This window comes from Cupressus sempervirens, chromosome 10 (genome assembly GCF_028749045.1).
Source record: "Cupressus sempervirens isolate cs-2001-9-10 chromosome 10, ASM2874904v1, whole genome shotgun sequence".
Lineage (NCBI taxonomy): Eukaryota > Viridiplantae > Streptophyta > Pinopsida > Cupressales > Cupressaceae > Cupressus > Cupressus sempervirens.
In genome coordinates, this window is record NC_143127.1 from 823,536,079 (window position 1) to 823,562,233 (window position 26,155).

Consider the following 26,155-nt stretch of genomic DNA (forward strand, 5'->3'; position numbering starts at 1 on the left):
TGTTATGAAGATTGATGTCTATTTGCAAGTCAGATAGATAGATCATATACCTGAATATATGAGTATAATTTAGGTATCCATCTGGACATTAAGGTTTAGTTGATGCCCAATGGATAAGGGACTGGTCAGCTTGAAGGATACATGTTTTTTGTTGTTGCATACCTAGATGATGTTGAGATACAAATCTTAATCGAATATATTTCTTTTGTGTTTAAGAGTTAAAAGAGTTTTCCCTCATTTAGTTTATCAAGTTCATGTGCTCTATTATCTGTAATTTCACCCATGAATGCTTGCATAAACATAGAAGATTAAGGGATTTTATCTATTTTCTAGATTCAATTGTATGCCTTTACACTGGTACCATATAAAGAGTATGAGGTCCACCCACTTAGGTCTAATAGAGCTTGAAGAAGAAGAAGGATTTATCCTTATAGTTGGCCCAAGATTGCAATCAAGTGCATCCATCATAGGAATTTGCTAACCTTAGATGTATTGGTCTGGTTTCTTGGTTATTTCCAAAACTATTAAATTAGGAGCCAACAAGTGCCATCTTATCTCCTTCATCATCAGATTCATCTTTTATAGCAATATATACCATTTCATCTTCACTGTTATTAGAATCTTTAGCCATAGAACAAGATTTCTTACCTTTGTCATTTTAGTTGTAATTTTTGAATTCCTTCTTGCCTTTGTACTTAGTAATTTTCTTCTGATCCTTTTTTTTTCTGTTTGGACACCTAGCATCAATATGACCAACTTCTTCACAAGAAAAGTAGATTAGAGGAATTTTGCCTTTGCATTTTCCTCTACTTTTGGAGTATTTCTTTGCAAGTAGGGCTTCAACAATTTCAATTAAAACTTTCTTTAGTTTCTTCTTCTCTTCTTGATTGATTGGTCTTTGATCTCTTGCCCTTTTCCTTGAGTGAGAGTTTGGCTTCAAATGCAGACTCAATATTTTTGGAACTAGGAATATAGTTATCATAGTTATCCAATTTAAAAGCTATCAATCTTCCAACTAGAGTATCCAAGGTTATTTTATTATTTGGATCACATCTCATCTCTTGAATAATAGACACTCCAATTGCACAAATAGGAAGAAGAGTTCTGAGTACCTTGCTTATGACAATTTTGTCATCAATGTCTCCTCCATATGCTTTGATTGCACTCACACTTGATTTGATTCTTTCCACATATTTTGCAATGTTTTCATATTCTCTCATTTTCATTTGATCAAAATGACCTCCGAGACTTGTGGCTTTGGCTCTTCTTACATTTTCATCTCCTCCATAAATGTCTTTTAGTTTGGTTCACATTTCATTAGCAATTTTGCAGTCTTTTACTTCATCAAATTCAACATAACTGAGAGTAGATGCAATATCAATCATCATGATGTTATGATTCTTCTTTTCAACAATATCTTCAACTGATAATGTTCTAGAAGGAGTATTGTATTCAGCATCAAGATATTTACAACCTAAATCACTAATGCTAGCCAAATGTAACCTCATAAGTCCTTGCCATGCTACAAAATTCTCTTTGTTCAACTTGGGAATCTCTCTTCTGTAAGACATCCTGATCTTTAGCTTAGGTCCTTGAAACCTTCTTTGCAAGCACCAAAAGGTCTGATACCAATTATTGGAAATATAAGAGGAGTAACTAAGAGGGGAGGGTTGAATTAGTTACTACAAAAATAAATCCTAGATCCCTTAGATATCAGTACAAAATAAACTCTGAAAATTGAATATTGCTAATGCTCAGCAAAGCCACATAAAATGTTGTAACTCAGATGTTACCTATGATTACCATTACTTTAGCTTAGTCAAAAACACATAAAATAAAATAACATGAACATATTTGACACCAAGATTTAACATGGAAACCCAATTTTGGAAAAACCACCAATTGTAACTAGTTACTATTTTCACTCATTCAAAGTGAGCCCTGATAGGACCCAACCCTATTAAAGGTTACAAAACACACTATTAGGTGTGACCCTGTTAGAAGATTTAATCACCCTATTAGGAGTGACCTTGTCAAAGGTCTTAAAATTTTTCAAAAGAATTGCCACCTTGTTAGAGGGTTTACAAATGGTTGTTAAGCCAACTCTGTTAAGAGATTTAGATCACTACTACAATGGTTAGAGAGTAACAATGAGATGAACTAATTTCTGATGCAACTAAATCACTATTTATAGATCTCAATTCTAGCTTATACTTGATTCTTCCTAATCAAATATATCTTTTTAGCTCCACAAGGATATTCTACTTGTCCTTCTGATTCACTTCCTTACTATGTCACTAGATCATCAAAATCTTCCATGCATTCACACTCTTACACACTTTCAAATTCTCAACTTGACTTTATACTTATATCTTTCAGTTTGTCAAGTTGGCTCATATACAAATTAGAATAATTAATATTCATTTTCTCAATCGGCTAGAACCATTAGATAAATCAATTAAACTCAATATGCCGAAATAAGAAAATCCTTCATTAGCCAACCCTGCTTGGTAGACACTAACTCAGAAATGGTTTTCTTGTGTTAACCAAGTGAACTCATTGAACACTGCATACTTGCATAAATCCTTTGGTAACTAAGTGAGCTTCGTAGAAACTAGTTCTATCTAACTTTCCTTCATTAATTGAGTGAGTTTGGTTAACACTAATCTTCCACAAACTTTCCTTTGATGCCTGAGTGAACTAAGTAGACACTGCCTTCTAAACTAGGCAAACTCTGGAATGCTCAGTAGATACAGAAAACTATCTTCGATGCTTGAGTGAGCTCATCACCCACTGAATGATAATGATATGACATTTGTGTAGCATCAAAGACAATACACAATTAATCAATTGTATCTAACAATGTTAACCGAGTGGCAATGTTAACTAAGTACTAACATGTTCTATTAACTAAGTTTTAGTGTTAACTGAGTGGCAATGTTAACCAAGTACTAGCATGTCGTATTAACTAAGTTTTAGTGTTAACCGGGTTTTAACATGTTGTGTTAATTGAGTGTTCCTTCATGTACTGAGTGAACTTGATATTTTTTGATGCTCAGTTCCTTCTTTCATTGAGTTTGTTTATGATTGGTTCTTAGTTTGAGTAGACTTATGTATTTAATCTGGATCTTGAATTTAATGATAGGATATTGTCTTGGGATGAGTACATAACATTTTGAGGTTGACCTTTCTATTATGTTAAGATATAGAATATTTTGTAAGCCATTTCGGCAAATATAAGTGTAAGTGCACCAAGTTGTGGTGCCAAAAAGGTGAAAAACTTTTTTTTTCTTCTAATTTTCAATAGTACGTATGCACTATAGCATGCATGTGCTATGGCTTGGGTATCCTGAGCCATAGTGCATGCGCACTTTATAAAAACCCAAATTATTATAAATGGTCTACATAACCACAACCCATTCATTTTTCTCTATTTTCCTACTTCCCCTCCTCACAGTGTGTACACAGATTGAGAGAATAGAAGGTTTTCACCACCTGCCTTGCTAGTATGCCTCCTTGTTGTCAAAATTTGAGATCATGAGCATTCCGTATGTTGTCTAACCTTCTTTTTGCATTGTTTTATATGCTTTTTATATTATTTTGAAGGTTTTTTTTTAAATTTTTCTTTAAATTTGTTTATTTATTTAGATTTCAATTGATTTCTTATCAAGAAATGTGAATAATGAACCAAGAAATCCCCAAGAAGATAAAAACCAAAACCCTCAACAAGATTCAAACCAAAACCCTCAACAAGATGAGAATCAAAACCCTACACAACAAGAACAACAAATTTTGTAACCTGAACCAATTGCATGACCTCCTCCTAGTACATAAGAAAACATTTTAAATGAAAGAGAAAGAGGCAAAAATGAATTAGAAGCACTCATTGGTAGGTTGAAAGCTTGTGGACAAACCAATCTAATGAGAGCTCAATTGGCATCCTCCCTCGAGTCCATTAAGATCCACATAGCTTCTGTTAGTGGTCAGTTAGATGTTTGGCAGGTTAAGAGGGATGAACAAAAAAGATATTATGCAAATAAATCATCATATCAAGATGTTAAAAAAAAAGATATACCAAAAGGTAGGTTTTGTGCATTATTTAGAAAGCCTGGTGAACAAGATACTATTAGAAAGACTACTAAATGGTTCCCCATCCATTGGTGCATACATGATGATATTAGAAATAATTTTTGGGATAGATGGTGGATGGTTTTTGATGCTCTTGCTTGCAATAATCATGAGGTCCCAATGTATTTCTTAAGGAAATTGTATTGTGAGTTTGTCCTTGGGGAGATCCCCAATTATTTTGATATATTAGACTCTTAGGGTAGAGGTGAGGGGTCATCATTTGAGAGGCTGAGGGCACGTCATGACCCTAATGTAGTTAGGGCATGTGTGGTCAAGCCACAGGGTGAGCATGTGACTATTCCTTCAGTTGTGAAGGAACACATAGAGGCCAACACTCTAGGGACTATTAGGGCTTCGATGTAGACCCTCATTCATTGGACAAGTCCATTAGTTAAGGAGGAGCCTTCTGCACATTGCGGTCACATGTGCACATCATGTAGATCCTTATGCACATTTGGTAGTCATGCTGAGATGGTGCGAATAATGGGCTAGTGACTAATCAATTCCTGAATGAGACATTTGGCATTGACACACAAGTAAATTACAATTATAATAAACTAATTTTATCACATTTTATATCTATAGTGGATGACTAATTAATTAGCATGTATTGACATTGTTCAAAATTCAGGGTCAAAATGTTGGCGGCCCTAGTAGTGATCCCCCGACCCCATTTTTCATCCCGTCGATGAGGCCAGAGGTATGTATTGATTTAATCATTTAAATTAATACATATATTTATTAAGTAATCATATGAAGGATTGAATTTTTTTTTATACATGTGCATCAATTCTCTATAGGACCATCGACATTCGCTATGGACTCCAAGCCTAGACGTGATACAAGCTTCATAGAAGTACATTTGTTTCATGTTATTTTAATTAATTTGATTATATTTGTTTCATGTTTCATGTTACATGTAACATGTATTGTATGACATGTAGCTCTTGACATCTGAGACTCCTCCTCATCTTTAGCAGTCTATCAATCGTGGAGTGGTTGCAGCTTAGTTCATAGCCATTGACTAAGGTATGTAAGAATTTTCTTTGTTTTAGTTGTTGTTTATAATAGTTAGTATCAAAATTTCTAATGTTATTTATAAGTGATTATATTGATTGAATTTTTGTAGGGTCTTGTCACACCCGATCGTCCATGAGCCTTCAAGGTGGACTTACAGAGTGACTATATGATGGTGGTAAGAAAATAGTTAATTTCGTATGTACATATATTTGATTTCAATGTATAATAATTATTGATTCATATCTACTTTGTTTGTATTAGCTCGAGTTAGAGAAGAGCCTGAACAAGAGTATGAGTGAGCATGTGAGCCGGAAGACCCCATCATCACCACTGTCTCCCTCCACATGATGATTGAAGACCTCTAGAGATTTGTTTCCTTCCCCTCATGGGAAGGAGAAGATATAGTTGATAGACATACATGTATAGGCATCAACGGACATATATGTTGGATTTTATGTTAGTGGACATATTTGATATACATTTGATATATATATGGAATTTTATATTTGATGTATGCCATTTATTTGATGCTTGACATTATTAGACTTATGACATTATTGGTTAATATATGATATGTTTGTTCATGTACGACATTATTGGTTATCATAATATATTGTGTTTGTTAATGTATGACATTAATGGTTATTATTTTATATTATATGTTTGTTCATGTATGATATTATTGGTTATCATAATATATTATATGTTCCTTCATGTATGACATTATTGGTTAACATAATATATTATATTTTCGTTCATGTATGACATTATTGGTTATCATAATATATTATATGTTCATTCATGTATGAAATTATTGGTTATCATAATATATTATGAGGTTGCATGGGTACTTGTACTCACACCCCTGGTACTCATACCCATGTACTCAAGTAATGGGTACTTGGTGGAGAGCATCACAGCTAAGGACCTTGATTGAGATTTTGGATTGTTTTTCTTGATTTTTTGTTTGTGTATCAGCTCATTGCTTATTAAGCTTAATTCAATAACTAATCAATTCAAAAATTTGATAGAATATTGATTAAAAATAAAATTTACCACTATTTAAGGACAATTTTATCATTTCCAATATGTCATCTTCATATGATTTATGATCTTGTTCATGTTTAAAGTTTTCCTTCTCTATTACTTGTTTATCAAGCTTAATTAAATACCTAATTAGTTTGAATTTTTGATACAATATTGATCTGTACACCTATGTGGTCTATATGATCCCTTTCTAATTATAACATCCATTGACCTTTCCCAACCTCCTCACCAGGTTAATAGATCCAAAATTGCAGCATCACTCCCTTACTCTTCTAGGAACAATATCCCTCCAAAGGTTTTATAGGTCTCCTAGGGTACCATAGCACTCTCCAGTCCAACCAAGGTTTCTATGATGTCCTAAGGTGTTATTGGAACACTCGTACTATGCTTGAATTGATAACAACAATGGGTTTGTACCCGATTTCAAGATTTCTTCACAAAAGGGCTACAAGGAGAGCCCCTAATTAGGCCTCCACCTGGATTTCTAGGGCCAATAGCTCCTTTGTGGTGCAGGAGTATCCAATCTACCTTAAACAAGAACCATAAATATTTCAAACTAAGGTCCTTGTGGCCTTTAGTCATGCTTAGGAATAATATATTTAACACTGGGTCTCATTATAAGGCCATAGTTACAATATTGGCATTTTATAAGCCCTTCTCTAACTATTGGTCATTAATGATCCAAGGCATAGGTACTTACATTTTTTCATGTTTTTCATGTTAAAATCCTTTAAGGATCATAAAAATAAGGTTAGGACCAATTTTGGTCACTAGATATGGAAAATTACAAAATATGCAAAAATTGCTCTAAAAGTTGTCAAAGAAACTTTGAGCAACTTCTTAAAAAGTTGCTAAAACTTGTAAAATCCTCTCCCAAATGTATATTTGGTTAAAAACACTCATATTACCATTGGTATCATCCTATATGAGCCCTTATAGGTGGGTGATAGGATAGATATGCAATTTTGGCATTGAAAGCAATAAAATTAGCATTTTTCCTTGCATAAACACATGTTGCAGACCTTGGTATAGATGTGTACCGATGATTGGAGATGACTTAGTGGATCTAAAAGTTGGGGAATTTTATCTATTTCATTTTTCAAGAAGTATCATGTTCTAAATCTTCATAGTTTGAAAGTTATTCAATTTTTATTGCCGACTGCCCATAAATCAACCTACAAATCAGCAACTTGCTAGGGCTAGGTTATTTTGGCATATTCCACCATGGGAAATTGATGCCCTTTGGTGGAATAAAATATGTAATAATATGCTTTAATATTCTACAATTTTTTTGTAGAAGATGAAAGGAGGTGAGTTTTATGCCATAGCTTAGGTGTGCTTCATGAAGAGTACACCAAATTAGCAGTTACAATAGTCCTTCTAGATTGAGTTCTTGGGTTCACTAGAGGCTAAGATCCTAGAAGTTTGTCTCATTTACATGTCCCCACATGTAATAATTGTTGTAATTTATTTTATCTTTGTAGAAAGTGTACATGCAATACAAATAGAGCCCTAATTAGGCCTTCAAATTCGGTCTAATGTTGCAACAGCAAAAACATCCATTCTTCTCCATGCTTGGGAATTTTGGAATGTTTCATAAGAACCAAAGGGTATCCAAATCACTAGTCAAGTCACCATGTCCTTTGGAAGAATCCAAATTTACAGCTCTTCCTCATTCAAGCCAATTTAGTGGTTTTTCAGAGCAACTTCATACTATAAGTTGTATTTGATGAAATGAATTATGAATTCATGTTTTTTAGGACCTAAATAGGCCATATCAGTGATTGTAGGCCACCCCTAGTCTTTGTATTCAGTTTTTGGGGTTTGATCCCTCTTTTGGCTAAGGGAATCCAATAGTGCATATTGAGTTTTTGGTTCTTGGTACTTGGGTAGACCTAGTGATTAGGTTACCTTATCTTGTGGGGTTGTGATAACCTTCCATTAAGCCCATATCCATACATGTGATAGGTATTTGGCACTAGGACCCTTCACCTTGGGTATTGAGAGAATTTGAGCATTTCCACCATTCCTTGCTGTTTGAAGACTTCTATTGTGTACTACTGCATCACTTTGTCTTAGAGTTTCAAAATCTCTAACCTTAAGAAAAATTTATACATAGGACCCATGATCAATGATTTTTAGGGTCTTAGGGTGCATATAGGCCATATAACAAAAATAGCAAAATTGAAGGTTTGGTAGAGCTTTTTTGAGTACCTACTATCCCCAATTTTAAGATACCTTTCACACTTCATTAGGACTCCTCTTCCACAAGTTAGAACCTCCTCATATCCTTCTTCAATCCCTCAGAAGGGAAAGTCTTCATTCTTCAAGCTTTTCTCTCGAGAAGCTCTTTCTTTACTGATAGTCCCTAGCTGAGCATTGCCTAGCTCGCCTAGGGCTTGGTCAAAGAATTCTTTACACTCACTTTCAGGGCCCTTTCTTGCATAATATAATAAATATTTTGGAATCCCTTTTCTCTTTTAGGTCGTGAATTTTGGAGTGCCTATTGTCATTTTCTTTAACACTACTATTGCCATAATGCTATAACTATCACATTATCCAAAGGGAAAACCTCACTATTTCAATGTCTTATCCTTAATGCTATGACAACTGCACATCTTTAGACCTCTAGATTTGTTAGGATCTTAATCATTAGATCACCATTTTTCATAACAATATAATAATCCATTAATATAGTGTAGCCTCAAAATCAACATATATCACTAGTGCACTGACATGTATGCAAAAATATTTGAAAGCCTTTGTTGAATTCTCAATTCATGCTAGGTGAAACTTGTAAATTTATTCTAATAGAGTTAAACATTGAAAAAATAGTAGTAGATAATAAGTTTCCTCAAACTACCAACCTACCACAACCTAAATGGCATTTGGAGCTCCTCTTCATAGCTTTAGAACTGTGATTGTTCCTTTGTGGTTATCCCTTTATGAACTAACTCACAACTTTACAACTCAGTAGTATTTGATTGTGAGTCATCTTGCACATACAAAACTAGGTTTTTTGTTAAAAGATCCCTGAAACATTTTAATTTATTACTCCTACTATAAATAGTACTAAATGTCTTCTATTCTATTACACATGATTACTAGATTTATTAAGATTGTTGTCTCACTATGCCTTATTTTTTGTTGAATTCGCTATCAAATGATCCATTAAATTAGTTCTTATATACCTCTACCATAAAGGTTCTCCATGCTTTTTACCATATGACTATAATCTATGTGATATAGTAGTAAACTAGCTTTTAAGAGGTTTTTCATTATACTTTAATCAATCATTGATCTCAATTGGACACCTCTTTTCCATTTGCACATAACTACTACATAGGCTTCTCACATGTACTTTTTCACTTGTTTGGATTGAGCACTATTGTTGTGCTTAGCTCAAAGAAAAATTAGAATTATTTTAAAGATAGTCATGATCATACTTTGCCACTTGACATTCTTTTACTTATTCCATGTACATAGGAAATGATTCCACTTTCTTTAACCCCTAATTAGGCCTCCACCCAAATTTGTAAGGCTAATAATTTATTACCCTTAGGGATTCATTAGACCTAGCCTTAAGAACATTTGTTTCACATAGTCCATACTCAAAGATTTTTGAGCTTTTAGTCCATCAAAAAGTTGTACAATGATAATGCTAAAAAATGTCATAGAAACTCCTAACTCAACCTTTCACCAACATGGAAACATAAAGAACTTAGAATGATTCCAACTAAAGGTCAAGATACCATTCCCAAAAAAGATGAAGGAGGAAACTTCAAAACCCATCCTAGCTTGAACACACAAGCATGAGCTATATGCTCTTATTGTATTCACATACTTTTTATGAGAAGTTTATCACACCAAAATAAAATGGTGGGAGCCTTGGAAGGGTGCTCTTGCACCATATACTTTCATACTTTATATATCTATTTACTTTGAATTCTTTTTTTATTGCCCCTCATGAAACTATCATACATTGGTGAGGGTCACATGTACCCACTGTATATGAGCAATGTTAGTATGCTAATAGAAACCAAATTTAAATAAAGCTTCTACAAACTAAAAAAAATTCATAAACTTCAAGATAGACTAAGATGAGCTCTCAATTGAGAATATGAGCCATGAATGGGCTCTCTCAATGAGAGGCTCTCTTGTTGAGTAGCTTTGTCTAAATAGATATGATGTATGCTCAAGCTTATGCTTCAAAAAGGGCTTCAAATGGAGTTGGAATTTGGGTGTGAGTGTATGGTTTTGATGTAAAATGGCTTCTCAAAATGGCATTATGACTTTACTTCATGGATTGTGTTATTTTGCAAAGGGGAAGGATCCAATTTATAGGCAAGAGGCTTGAGGGATTGAGGGCTAAGATGCAAGGATGGGAAAAAGCTCATGGAGGGCTCAGATTGCATGAGAAGAGAGCACATGGATTGTGCTTCCTTATAGCCAATCAAAGAGTGACACATGTCACATGGTGAGAGGATGGAGGAAAGGGGAAGGATGAGTCAAAAAAGGAGGCTCAAGGGATAAAATCTTCATAAAGACCCTCATAATGACTTGTAAGAGCAATAAAAGGGCTTGTAAGAGTCATTTATGACCTAGTGGACTTCATAAAGTTTTATGGTTGAGATATTTTGAGGGTGATGAGAGCAATTTCGACTTAGACTTGATTAGGAAGGTTTTAAGCTTGTTTAGGCTTGTGCAAATGATTAGAGGATGGATTAGGATGGTTTAGGATTAGCTTAGGGATAAGCAAGTGGATGGCATTTAATGAGGGTGGGTGAAGGAGGAGATATTTGTTAACTTTGGCTTGGGTTAGTAAGTTTTAACCCATGTTTAGGGAATGTGACAAGGTTAGGAGGGGATTAGGATTAGGTTTAAAAACATCTTCTAGAAGAGTCTAGACTTTGGATGAGGATAAAGACTTTCTAGAATAGTCTAGAATTTCCTAGGATGAGGATGAAGAATTTCTAGAAGAGTCTAGAACTTCTTAGGATGAGGATAAATTAGATTTTTAGGAAATAAATAAAGTTTTATTTATTTCAAGGGTTTGGGTTGAGGAGATATTTATTAAAACCTTTTTAATAAACATGAGGATTAATATTTAATCTTAATTAAGTATTTTGAGTTGGGATTAGGGGTAGGAAATGATGGAATTAGCCTTTAATCGAAATTAAAGAAGGATTAGAAGATTTTGGAAGAGGTTATTGGTCATAAGGAAATTGGCCAAGTTTTGGGCAAAAAATAATTTTTTTATTTATTTTAGGATTTTTGGTTAATTTATTAATTAAATAATTAATAAATAAGAAAATAATGTTTAAATAAGATTTAAACATTTTTGGGAGGGATTCCTTAATTAAATATTTTTAATTAAGATAAAGGGATTTAATGGCATAAAAATTAATTAATTAATTAATTAATGATGATGTCATCAGGTATTTTTTCAAAAAATAAAAATACTTTATTTTTTAAAGGATTTTTAGGTGTCTACATTTTGCCCCTCTTTGATGTGATGCCGCAAGTGGCATGGCATCAAAGATAAGAAAATAAGATGCCCAAGGCTAGAGTAGAAGAGGAGAGAATGGACTGTGAGATGAAGAAGGCAGCGGGGAGAGAAAGTGAGGCTCGGTGGCTTCTTGAAAAATACAAGAATCTGGGATGAGCAAGGAGACTCAGATTGGATTGAGAGAAGAGGTTTAGTTAGATCAAACTCTTACTATGGGACAATGATAAAGGGAGAATCAGAGGCACAAGAGGAAGCAAGCTTAAGATCTCAGGGATTGCAGAGGATGAAGGAGCGAAGCACTATAAAAAAGAATCCAGGATAGGTAGATGGATGAGGGGATTATAAAGCTGATGCAACGGGATTTCAAAGAGTTAGATTGGTGGAAGATGGGTTTCGGAGATCCCTAGGACTAGGACTGTGGATCTTGAAAGATGAGGCTTGGTGGGTTGATTTGGATTGGTGGATCCCTAAGACTAGGATTGTGGATCCCTAAAGCTAAGAGTGATGAGTGATTCAAAGAGATATTGATGCATCAACTGGGGTAGGAGAGACAGATGCTGGATATGGATGGGGCATAATGGAGATGAAGGAAAGCCATTGAAGCTTTTTGAGCGGGGGGATACTTCAAAGAGAAGTACCACCATGTAGTTGAGCACTAGATTTGCTATAGGACTATTGGTTAATTTCCAAGGTTACCAAGAACATCAAGGCCTTTTCACCAACCGTCCAAAGGACTGATGAACTAACTCAAAACAAACACACAAGGATTGCCCCAACATCACACATGAATCCTAGAGGAAGTAGCGTGGAAACGACACTAGAGAACCCACAAGCAGAAAAGAAAAGCAAACGAAAGACCTGATCAAGACCTTACGCTTTAATTGCCCCATTTGCAACATACAATGATATGGAAGATCGTGGCAACCTTGAGGAGGGAAGAAGGAGATTTCTTGGAAAAGATACTTCAAGACTCAAAAGGGAAAATCCCAAATCAAAAGAAAGTGAAAATCCAAAAGAGAGCCATTTGCAAACGAGATGGGTAGGACAAGGTACTAACGGACCAAGATCAGACATGAGGAAAGCTATATCCTGCAAGGACCTATCGGAGGGCACCGAAGCTGGTGGATTTGGATGAGTGATGTGTCTGGCAAGCTGAACTAAGAAAGATAACACTTTGGTGACAGGAAATCTAGCTAAAGGATGCGTTGGAATAGCTAACCAAGATGTGTGATGGGTGCAAGATGCTGATCAAGGACGAACTGACACGAAAGCTGGATAGATATAATGGTACTAAGCTAAAGAGGATGTATAAGCTGATGGACCAAGATATGTTACAAATGTACAAGTTTGTTCATGTTTTGGTTTTTGTGAGATGGAAATGTTTGTGAAGGATGGGATGTCTATAATAGGTGATAGGTGGATAGGTAGATGGTTTGCGAAAAGCTTAAGTGAAAATGGGGTTTTGTGTGTGCACGTGATAGTATACAAGCTAAGATACAGGATTATTTATAGGCTAGAATATGGTACAAACCTTGGATAAGATTCGGATAGACAAGGTATGGTACAAGATTTACAAGGTATAATACAAGATTTGGTACAAGATTTACAAGCTGTACAGGAGGTATTTACAAGCTTCATCAGATTTTGGATATTTGGTTGGAACACCAAGGGAACAAGCAAGTGTGTCTTATGGGATGGTGGTTGAATGGATGAGGGATAGGATAGTGATAGATAATGGATTAGTCTTTAGTACACAAGGCGCCTGAATTACCAGGTTTTCACCAAAGTACCTATCCAAGGTGCTTGAATTGCCAAGTTTTCACCATTGGACGCTTATTTCTCTTTACTATTTTTTCTTTTGTATTTTTCAAAAACTGGGTATACCAAGGATCTTCAAGCATAGACCTTCTTGAGATGAATGATGTTAGTAGGATCATTCAAGAGTTCTCCTTCTGGTGTAGATAGCTGATAAGCTCCGAAGCCAAAGGAAGCAGTGACAACATAAGGACCAAGCCATGTAGGTTCAAACTTGCCTTGCTTTTCTTGATCTACTTGGACTTTCATGTTTTCTTTGAGGACCATGTCACCTAGCTGAAAGTGTCGTGGAAGCACCTTCTTGTTGAAATTTCTTTTGAGATGAGTTTGATAGACTGTGAGATGATCATAGGCTTGTTGTCGCTTCTCGTCTAAGAGATCTAGCTGGGTGAGTCGAGCTACTCTATATTCTTCATCTGATATTTTCCCTTGCAAAGATATGCGCAAGGAGGGAAGTTCAACCTCTATAGGTAGTACTGCTTCAGCACCATAGACTAGGGAGTATGGAGTTGTGCCTGTGGATGTACGAAAGGAAGTTCGATAGGCCCATAGGGCTGGATTTATTTGTAGGTGCCAATCACGACCGGAATCATTGACAACTTTCTTTAGAATTTTGAGGAGGGTTTTGTTAGTTGCCTCTGCCTGACCATTACCTTGTGGGAAATATGGGCTAGAAAAGTGGTGATGGATGCGGAGGGAAGTGCATAATTCTTCCATGTTGAGATTTTCAAAGTTACCTCCATGGTTGGTGAAGGTGGTGGATGGGATGCCGAAGTGGCAAACAATGTGGTACAAGATGAACTTGGAGACCTGAACTCCTGTAGCTGAGACTAGGGGGACTGCTTTCACCCATTTAGTGAAATAGTCTGTAGCTGTTATTATGCATTTATGTCCATTAGATGAGAGGGGTGTGATAGTTCCAACTAGATCAAGGCCCCAACAAGTGAATGGCCAAAGTGGTGCAATAGGCTGTAGATCCTGTGCTAGAGCGTGCACAAGATTTGCATGCTGTTGACATGGGAGACACTTTCTGAAAAAGTCACAAGAGTCTTCTTCAATGGTAGGCCAATAGTAGCCTGCTCTAAGGATTTTTTGCGCTAGGACAATACCACTCGTGTGGGCATCGCAAAGTCCAGAGTGTACTTCCTTTAACACCATCGCGGCCTCATTTTGGTCTAAACATCGAGAGAGAGTATCGTGATAACCCCGACGATATAGGGTATTGGCTATGATAACATAGCGGGATGATTTTCGGATGAGGTTCTGGCGTTGGGTACATGTGAGGTGAGGGGATATGATACCATCGTTAAGGTAAGCGTGAATCTCATGGTACCAAGGGGATTGGGGACCAACCAAGATACAAACACAGTTTGAATCCTCATTCGCATAGGCGGGTGTGAGGAGCTGCTCCACTAAAAACTCATACTGTGTAGCTGCTTGGGGAATTTCTAAGAGCGAGCCTATAGTAGCCATAGCATCTGTTGCTTTGTTCTGTATTCGAGGCACTTGTGTAAACTGAAGCTTTGTAAAATGTTGGGTTAGCTGATCAACTAGCTCTTTGTAGGGTAATAGCTTTTCATCTTTGGTTTGATATTCATTTAGGGCTTTCTTGATGATGAGCTGAGAATCGCCAAAGATTTGTAGCTCAACAATGTTCTATTCTGTAGCTATCTTTAATCCTGCTATGAGGGCCTCATATTCAGCTATATTGTTGGTGCTAGGGAATTGTAGCTTGAAGGCTTTTGGAATGTAATCTCCTTGAGGTGTGACCAACAATATTCCTGCCCCTGATCCATGAGATGTGTATGAGCCATCAAAATAAAGTTTCCATGGGGGTTGTTCTTCAATTAGATAGATATGCTCATCTGGAAATTCTGTGATGAATGGATAAGCATCTATTAGAGGTGCATCAGCTAGGTGATTTGCTATAGCTTTCCCTTTGATTGCCTTTCTATCCACATACTGGATGTCAAATTCACTAAGGAGCATAACCCATTTGGCCAAACGGCCTGTAAGTGCTGTTCTAGAGAGCATATACTTGAGAGGGTCAATCTTGGAGACTAGTTGGATGGTATGACTTAGCATGTAATGGAAAATCTTTTGAGTTGAGAAAAAAACTGCCAAACAAGCTTTTTCCATAGGAGTGTAATTGAGTTCATAACCAACTAGGGTTCTACTGATGTAGTAGATGGCTCTTTCTCTGTTGTAGTCATCAAGTTGTGCTAGAAGTGCCCCTAGAGCAGTAGGTGTTGCTGATATGTACAAAATTAGGGGATGACCAGGAACTAGTGGAACCAAGATAGGGGGATTGATGAGATACTACTTGAGATGGTTGAAGCTACACTGACATAAAGGATCCCACTTGAAGTTCTCATCCTTCTTCAGTAAATGTGAAAATGGTGTACACTTATCTGCAAGCTGGGAGATGAAGCGCCGAATAGATTAGAGCTTTCCTTGAAGAGAGCGAAGCTGTCACAGTGTCTGGGGAGGAGGCATGTCTAAGATAGCCTTGACCTTCTTGGGGTCAATCTCTATACCTCATTTAGAAACTATGAAGCCTAGAAGCTTGCCAGATGTGACCCCAAAGACACATTTCTTGGGATTCAGCATGAGATGATATTTGGCTAACCTATCAAAGACTTTCTCCAGGTTAGCAAGATGATCCATGAAGGTATGAGACTTGACCAAGATATCATCCACATAATCCTCCAAAATGCTATGGATGAGATCATGAAAAATGGCTGTCATAGCTCTTTGATAGGTAGCCCCAGCATTCTTTAGGCCAAAAGGCATCATGTTGTAGCAAAAGGTTCCCCAAGGGGTAGTGAATGCTGTCTTATGCTGATCCTCTTCTGCAATCTTGATTTGATTATACCCAAAAAATCCATCCATGAGGGACAAAATTTCATGTCCACCTGTAAGATCTACAATCATATCTATGTTGGGCAAGGGAAAATCATCTTTTGGACAAGCTTTGTTAAGATCTCTAAAATCAGTGCAGATTCTGATGTCACCAGAAGGTTTAGTGACAGGGACCATGTTGGAGATCCACTTTGAGTAGTTGATAGGTCGAATAACCTTAGCAGCTAACATTCTTTCTAATTCAGCTTTGACCCATAATGCCACCTTGGGGTACATTTTTCTAAGCTTTTGTCTGACGGGCTTGATCTTTGGATCAACTGCAAGATGATGAACTACAAGCTTTGGATCAAGTCCTGGCATGTCTTGATATGACCATGCAAATTGGCCAATGTTCTCGCTTAAGACCTCAAAGAGGAGGTCATCTTGGTCTTGTGATAGGGATGCAGCAATGTGAACAAGTCTGGGGATCTCTGAAGAACCAATGTTGACTTCTCGAGTATCCTCAATTAGAATAGAAGACACCTCTGGTCGATTATCTTGAGGAGGCAATGCTAAATCCTCATGTTCTTCTTGTGGCTCTAGATTTTCTTGCTGAGGGGTTCTCTTCGTTGCCTTAGCTAGTCTCAGATTCACCTTAGTTCCAGTTTTGGGTGTATCGGAACTAGGTTGGGGATTTTCTCCAAAATACCCCTTGGGATCTAGCTTGTAGATATAGGTAGAATCTGGCTTTTTTTTCTTGTAAGGAGTTTCAGCTCTCATGAATCTTAGAAATGCCTCCTCTGATGTGAACTCATCGATGTGTATGACACTTGGTTGGTCCCAATCTATGAGTTGTGGATGGGCGAGTGGTAGGTCAATGAGGTGGATGGATAGTTCTTGGAGAACAGAGTCTCTGAGGGAGATTTGGTCTAGGATATCGTCGTAGGCTCTCTTTTCAACTTCCTTAGGAATGTCTTCGATTTTGACAAGGTTGCAGTGAATGTTCGAAAAAGCATGACCGTTCTCATTGGTGCCCCCAGTTGTGGGTATGCCAAAGCCAAGACCTGACTTCAATTCCCACTTGTGTGCGTCGATGGGGCACTACATGCCTCTTTCTTCTGGTCCTAGACCACCACCTTGATAGTTCCATTTTTCAGTGATGAGCTTATGTTCTTGGGGATACTTGTGGTTGAAGTGATCAAGGCGTGCTTGATTTCTTTGAGGTGCATCCTTATGTAACCATTTGTTGATATCTGGAGTGAGCTCCTCATGAAGAGGGATTTTCGAGGATACAAAGGTTGTTGGGCCAAACTGTTTGTATCGAGGAGGTGGAATCTCCTTAGCTTTGTGATATGTCGGTCGTCCATGGGCATGTGGATCAATTGGGAGTGCCCCAACAGCAAATGCATCTGATAGACTATACTCTCCACAACCTTTGTTATTGATCTTCACGGTAGACAGGGTAGAGGCGAGGATGGTTTCTGGGTCATTATAAGTGTGGGATGAGTTGGCGATGGATGTGCCAATATCAATTCTAGGGCAATGGTTTGTATATGAAGCTTCAACCGCATTGCAGTAAGCAAAGGGTTCTGGATCAGCATGGATGGTTACCTCACTGCCTTGATGCACTGATGGTAAGTGGATGGAACGGCTTTCATGGCATGAATCCATGGGCGACCGAGGAGGATGTTAAATGGTAGGTTTAGACCAATAACATGGCAGAGTGTCTCTTGGATGACTGGCCCAACCTTGATTGGCAACAAAATAGTTCCTTCTGTGGCTCTTTCCAAGTTGTCATAAGATTTGATGGTGATAACCTCATTGATGATATCTGCCTCAGTATACCCAGCTTGTTTTATGAATTTTAGGATGCAAATATTCAAGGCTGATCCATTATCTATCATTACTCTTTTCACAGCAAAGTTGGATACCATGATGGCTATGCGAAGCGGAAGGGTGTGATCTGGCTCGACCACAGGTATGTTGGTGGGTTTGAATGATAGGGCACATGAGGATGAGAGGTGTCCAAGAAGATTACAAAAATCAGTAGCATTGATATCAGAAGGGACACGAGATTCTATGAGAGCACTGTCAAGGATGTTCTTGTACACAGGACTAGTGCGAAGAAGGTCTAAAATGGAGATTTGGGCTGGCATGTTCCCAAGGTGTTCCAAGATATTGTACTGGCTTTTTGATGGAGCTGATGGTGTTGGTGTAACAAGTCGGCCTGCGATGTTAAATCACGCTCTTCGAGTAGTGACTGCACACTCATTGTTTGGTCCTTGGATATTGATAACATTGACGGAAGGCTCTTTCTTGGATATACAACCTATAAGGCTACCATAGTCTATATAGGATGAAGTGTGGTCATTGTTCTTCCCATGATGTTGGTTTGGCTGACGGTTGTTGGTGTTGTTGTTGTTGGTTTGGATAGGTGCTTTTCTAGGATTTTGGTTGTGGTGTGGAGGAAAAGCATTTTGATAGATCTATAAGCCTGCATTGGGAGAGGTTTGGGCACCAACAGTGATTTCCTTCCGATCAATGAGGTCCTGCACATAGTCTTTCAGTTTCATGCATCTGAGGGTAGTGTGACCTTTTACCCTATGAAATTTGCAGTACTCATTATCTTTGTACCATGCAACTTTGGATTGGCTTGGGTCAATTTTCTGGGTAGGAGGAAATTTGATGAGGTTTTCCTTGACTAATTTCTCAAAAATGACATCCAATGGCTCACCAAGGGGTGTATAGTTTCTAGGTGTAGGTTGGAATCTAGGCTTTTGTCCTGCAGCTACATTGATGGCATTAGCTTGATTGCTAGACCCTTGGAAGTTGGGTCTTGGATTGTGGTTTTGATAGCTTTGGTTATTCTGTTGTTGGTAGTTGATAGCTTGTTGATTGTTTGGTTGATATGGTGGGTTGGATTGGTTGTGAGAAGGACCAACAATATTCACATATCTGGTGTCAGTGATGCCATCCGTTGCAACGTGCTTGTTTTTGTTCCAATACCTAGACTTTTCATTGGAATGTGACTGATTTTGGTTGGCTTCCTTGTAAATCTTGACCACACCATCTTTAATGAGTCCTTGCTCAAGGATCATTCCTTTCTCTTTGATATTTTTGTAGGTCTGCAAATAGTTCATGGTCATGTGGTGAGCCAAGCTAGGATGGGTATTATCAATAAACATTTTCACCACATGGCGTTCTGGCAAGGTGCAGGATATGCGGGTGGTAAGGGTTTGCCATCTTTGCAGGTATTCGGCAAGGCTTTCTCCACCTTTTTGCTTGGTGTGGACAAGATCAACTATTGATAGCCCTGTTTCAACAAGATGGGCATACTGGGCTACAAATGCCTCAGATAATTCAGCAAAGTTTTTAATTGTGCCATAGGGGATTCTATAAAACCATTCAAGATCTGGTCCAGCCAAGCTTTTGGGAAAAAGGCGCAAGAGGAAGACATCATTGTATGCTACATCCTGGCAGTGCATGTAAAATTCTTTGATATGTGTGAAAGGGTCTCCTTTTCCTCTAAATTTGTCAAATTTGGGTACCTCAAAGTGTTTGGGAAATGGTGTCATGGTAATGGCTCTGTCAAATGGGTAAGGACACACATTCTCAAACTTGAATGTCTTCGGATCATTCCCTTCTTGGATGGCTTTCAGAACTATCTTCATTTGCTCCCATTCTGAATTGATAGGTGATGGCTGGGGTGCCCCCAATGTAGGAGTGCCTTCAGGTAGGTATGTGCTGGATGGGGCCACTGAATATGGATGGCTATGAGGGATTTGCTGATAGGGATTGTACATTGTTTGGACAGCTGTATGGTGGATGACAGGTTACTGAGGGGGAGGTGGCGCATATTGCTACATGTGCTGCGAGGCTTGTTGTTGATATGGGATTTGAGGTTGGGATTGAGGAACATAAGCTGGCTGTGGGATAAATGGATTGCTTTGTGGAGGTAAGGTATAAGATGGTTCAGAGGTTTGGGGAAAGGATCGGGGGGCTTGTGGGGTTTGACCAATATATGTGGGTTGTGCCCCCATTTGGGATGGTATCTACAAATAATTGGTGGTTGGCTGGGGTGGTGGATTACCTCCTAGAAGTGGCATTGAAAAGTAGTTGGTAATTGGAGGTAATGGATTAGTTGGTGGTGGAGGTGGTGGGAATTGAAAGCTTGGGAATGGAACTGATGGGGTTTGATAGCTTTGTGGTTGGATTTGGAAGCTTGGTAGAGTGGTGGTAGGGGCTAGGGTCACTTGGGAGCTTGGTAGAAAATTGGTAGTAGCTTGTGGGATTTGATAGCTTTGTGGAGTGAGGGTAGTAGCTTGTAGATTTGTGGCTAATGGTATTGAGCTCCCAAGACCGAACGGAAATGATGGGATTGTGCTTTGGGCTGCAGTGAACAAGCTGGGGGTGATGAAAGGTTGATTACTTGGCCCCATGGGTGGCATCCCTGTTGTATATTGCTGAGGTTGGCCAAAGATGCTAGCACTGATTTGGGAGATGGGTGGATTTGGAAGGCTAGGTTGGGGAGTAGCAGCAGCAATAGTGAAGGGGGTGAATGGTGAGCTGTTTTGGGTAAAGGGGGTTTGGAGCAGAGAGGTATGAACCAAGGATGGAGTGGTGGTGGCTGGGTTGGCTTGCAGCATGGAGATTTCAACTTGGGTGGATGATGGTATGTTTGGGTCTATTGGATCATATGGATTGGCTGGAGGCTCTTCTTTTGGCATATATTGAGGATAATTTGGATCATAAGAGCCTATGGGTGGTGGTAGCTGCCCAAACAATGGGTGAGATGGATTTGATAATGGAGGGGGTCTTCCAAAGTCAAAGGTTCCTACATTTTCCCTTCGAAAATTAGCCATGATTGTCTCTTTGTTCTTGTCTATAATGGCATTTACCAATACTGCATTTCCTAGTTGGTTCATGAAAGCTTCAATGTCAGTACATGATGGCATAACTTTCTCTGGGTTGAAGGATGGCTGAGTGCTCAAGGGGGGTGAGGCTGTTCGATCCAAATGATAGGGCTCCATTATTTCTTTCTTCTTGGCTAAGCGAGTGACGGGTGGCATGAAAAATGCTCCTAGGGATGAGATGCAATAATGCTGATGGATGCAAAAGGGGGAAGGCTTCTCTATGCAAATGATTTACTAGGTTAAGGAAAAGCTATATGACAAAACCTAAGGAGGATTGGGTTGGAGATTCTAACTTCAAAGATATGTTGCCAAAGCACGAAAGGTTTGCTTTCCTATGTGCAAGCTTGGTGGTGATTGTGTCAACTTATGGATAGACTGATGATCCTTTAGGAAGAACACGAGATTGACCACTTGTAGATCCCAACCTTTAGCTCAAGGTGATGAGGGATAACAAGTGACAAAGCTGGATTAACCTAGACAAAGCTCTGTCAAAGGGATAACCTTGGTGAGATTGATGGATTTGGAAGATTTTAGGAGTGGCAAACTTTTGGCAAAAGTGACAACAATTTTGAAAGCTTGGATGTGAGGTTTTTATTGCTGGCTAGATGGTTTGATTCTAAATGAGATGGATGAGCTAATAATGCTTAAGGGGATAACCTAAGATGGCTGGATTTTCTACAAAGATGACTCTAAAGTGAAGCTTATCCAAGAAGATGTGGAGAAACAAGGGTGTCTAATCATAGAAATGATGCCTAGTTGGTAAGGCAGAAGTAGGATTAACTCCTGGATGTTGGCTAAATTTGATGTTGCGCTCTAACCAGGCCTCTTGAAGTGCTTTGTCGGTAGCTTTTTCCTCTTCTTTGTGGAGTTTGGCAATTCCTGGGCTTGGTGTTATTTCTTTTCTCTTGGCTGAAAGTTCTTGGTATGCTAGAGATGGTTTGAGTTTAACTTTGTGGAACTTCTGTTTGGGTTTGGGTTGCTCTGACATCAATTCCTGAATCTGCTTGGCTTTGAGAGATCTTGGTTGTTTTGCTTCAACTTGTTCAACTTATGAAATAGGCAGTGACTACGCCAAGTATGCCCTAAGCTAGGATTGACCAAGTTTGGCAAACATTCATTCAACAAATAAAAGATTAAGCAATAGATAGAAACAACCAGATAGAAGTTTTTGATTCTCAGAAAGTGATCCTTGCGCCAAGGAGTGTGTATGTTCTACAAATGTTTTGATTAGTCACCTCAAACACATTAACATCCTAGATGATTGTCTACAAGGCTGACAGTTGGTTTAGCTAAGGAGTCCTCGATATACCCAAGGTACGTGAGGCCCAAATCTATAGATGAGACCAAAAAGATGTCAGACAGTCGAGAGGAGCGGTAACCCACTTCTCCTCTTTCACTTCTCAAGGGTATAAAGTTCCTTGAGGCTTAGCCCGAGTGACAAAATCTTGATCCCAAGAGAGGTGTCTTTCGATTCACCTCTCGATTCTTATACTCTGCCAGAACGCTGGAGTTGAGGTCGTCCAAGGGGTGATGAAATCCCCAAGCAAGCCTCCTAAAAAGAAACAAGGTTTTGGATCCTAATCTTATGCACCCAAGATGGCCTCAAAAGACGACAAGGGGAGAGAAGACTTGGATGACCTTGGGCTAAAAAACACGCTTGTTCTTTTACCAACTGACTCTTATGTGTGCTAATCTAGACTTGGCAAGCACTCATGTTTAAGAGACAATGTTCAATTCCAACTTGAAGTGCCAAAAAAAGTAAATTGATCAAAGAATGCAAACAATAAGAAGAGTTAGGGTCAAAAAAAGAAAACTCGCGCGCCTAGAGGCCCTCCACGTCAAGTATCGATTAATTTTCTTTAAGGCATTCAAGATTGAGTGTGCGTTTGTTTTAAGCCCAAAACAAAAGTGTGTGAGATTCGATTTCAAGCGCGCACCCGGAGGCTCTCCACGTCAGTTGTTGTTCAATTTTAGTGCCCAAACTTGAAGTGTGATCGATTTAATCTAGAGTTTTGATCATTTAAGAATTTTGATAAAGTTAAAGCAAACATTCAAAGACCAAGTGAGTGAGTTAGATTGTGGAACATTTAACACCTTTTTCAAGTAGACCCATCTCCATAAATGGTGCTGAGATTGCAACCAATGGTTAATATTTGATGGGTGATTAGAAAAGAGGTGAGTCCAAGGAACTACTCAAATTGATTTTTGCAAATTTGTATTTTAACTTAACAAGGTTTCTTAAATGTCCAAAAATCAAACTTTACCTAGATTGCATGTGGAAAAGAGATTTGTTTTGTTCAATTTTTAGAAGCTCCAAATGAAGTGTTTGATATTGCAATGGTTAATTGATCCTTAGAATTCAAGGTTGGATTTGTTGTTTTAATCATGCATTCAAGGAAAATTTGATTTTAATCCATGGCATTCAAGAGTGATTTTAGCAACATGCATTCAAAGACAAGTGGTTAAACATTCAAGTGTTTTCTTTTGAGCATTCAAGATTGATATTTTGTGTGTTGTTTTAAGAACTTTGAAGTGCTTTGTTTTAACCTTAGACCATTCAAGATTGTTTTGGACTCAAAAGTGAAAATGACTCTTTGGACTTTGGTTTTCATTCAAGATTTTGTGTTCTAGTTTTCATATTTTAAGCCCAACAATGATATTCCTAGATTGTTTTGATGCATGAAAAATTTAAGAAACATTCAAGATTTTGCAATAAGATATTTGTTTGGAACAAATAACAAAGCTTTTAGGAAAATTTTTGGCAACCATTTAGGACTCTTAGTTTTCATGAGATTTTTTAAAAGAACTTTAGTGTGCACTTAGTGTTGATTTTGAACCTTTTGAAATGGAAACTTGAAATTCTTTTTAAATTCCCAAAAATGAAGTGTTCCTAATTTTGCATGAATGCATCTAAAACCTTGATGTTGCAAGGATGCAAATGATTATATTGGTTTAGTTTCACTTGTTAAAAGATTTTTTCTTTTTTGCAAATTTTTAAATTTTCAATGGATTTAAGTATGATTTGGGGGTTCATTTTAAGCACTAAAAAGAAGTGTGTATGATTTTGCTTCCTTAAAAAAAATAAAAATGGCCAAGATCTCCCACAAGAAGAAGAAGAAGAAGTAGATGGAATAAGAAGAATATAGACAAGAAGAGGAAGAAGAATTTCAAGTTCTTTGTCCACCTATAAGCTTGAAAAATCTGCAAACACTATGAGATAGATTATGAGTTCCTTTGTCTTCTTCATGCTCATGTGGACCTACAACACCAATTTATACAATCCTACCAATCACAAAAATAAGTAAAATTAGCCAAAATCAGCAAATGACATACAAAACTTGACTAAAAAAGCTAATGAAGATGACCCATGCGGGGTCCCACCGGACGTGCCAAAATGTATATGAGCAATGTTAGTATGCTAATAGAAACCAAATTTAAATAAAGCTTCTACAAACTAAAAAAAATTCATAAACTTCAAGATAGACTAAGATGAGCTCTCAATTGAGAATATGAGCCATGAATGGGCTCTCTCAATGAGAAGCTCTCTTGTTGAGTAGCTTTGTCTAAATAGATATGATGTATGCTCAAGCTTATGCTTCAAAAAGGGCTTCAAATGGAGTTGGAATTTGGGTGTGAGTGTATGGTTTTGATGTAAAATGGCTTCTCAAAATGGCATTATGACTTTACTTTATGGATTGTGTTATTTTGCAAAGGGGAAGGATCCAATTTATAGGCAAGAGGCTTGAGGGATTGAGGGCTAAGATGCAAGGATGGGAAAAAGCTCATGGAGGGCTCAGATTACATGAGAAGAGAGCACATGGATTGTGCTTCCTTATAGCCAATCAAGGAGTGACACATGTCACATGGTGAGAGGATGGAGGAAAGGGGAAGGATGAGTCAAAAAAGGAGGCTCAAGGGATAAAATTTTCATAAAGACCCTCATAATGACTTGTAAGAGCAATAAAAGGGCTTGTAAGAGTCATTTATGACCTAGTGGACTTCATAAAGTTTTATGGTTGAGATATTTTGAAGGTGATGAGAGAAATTTTGACTTGGACTTGATTAGGAAGGTTTTAAGCTTGTTTAGGCTTGTGCAAATGATTAGAGGATGGATTAGGATGGTTTAGGATTAGCTTAGGGATAGGCAAGTGGATGGCATTTAATGAGGGTGGGTGAAGGAGGAGATATTTGTTAACTTTGGCTTGGGTTAGTAAGTTTTAACCCATGTTTAGGGAATGTGACAAGGTTAGGAGGGGATTAGGATTAGGTTTAAAGACATCTTCTAGAAGAGTCTAGACTTTGGATGAGGATAAAGACTTTCTAGAATAGTCTAGAATTTCCTAGGATGAGGATGAAGACTTTCTAGAAGAGTCTAGAACTTCTTAGGATGAGGATAAATTAGATTTTTAGGAAATAAATAAAGTTTTATTTATTTCAAGGGTTTGGGTTGAGGAGATATTTATTAAAACTTTTTTAATAAACATGAGGATTAATATTTAATTTTAATTAAATATTTTGAGTTGGGATTAGGGGTAGGAAATGATGGGATTAGCCTTTAATCAAATTAAAGAAGGATTAGAAGATTTTCGAAGAGGTTATTGGTCATAAGGAAATTGGCCAAGTTTTGGGCAAAAAATAATTTTTTTATTTATTTTAGGATTTTTGGTCAATTTATTAATTAAATAATTAATAAATAAGGAAATAATGTTTAAATAAGATTTAAACATTTTTGGGAGGGATTCCTTAATTAAATATTTTTAATTAAGATAAAGGGATTTAATGGCATAAAAATTAATTAATTAATTAATTACATAATTAATTAATAAATGATGATGTCATCAGGTATTTTTTCAAAAAATAAAAATACTTTATTTTTTAAAGG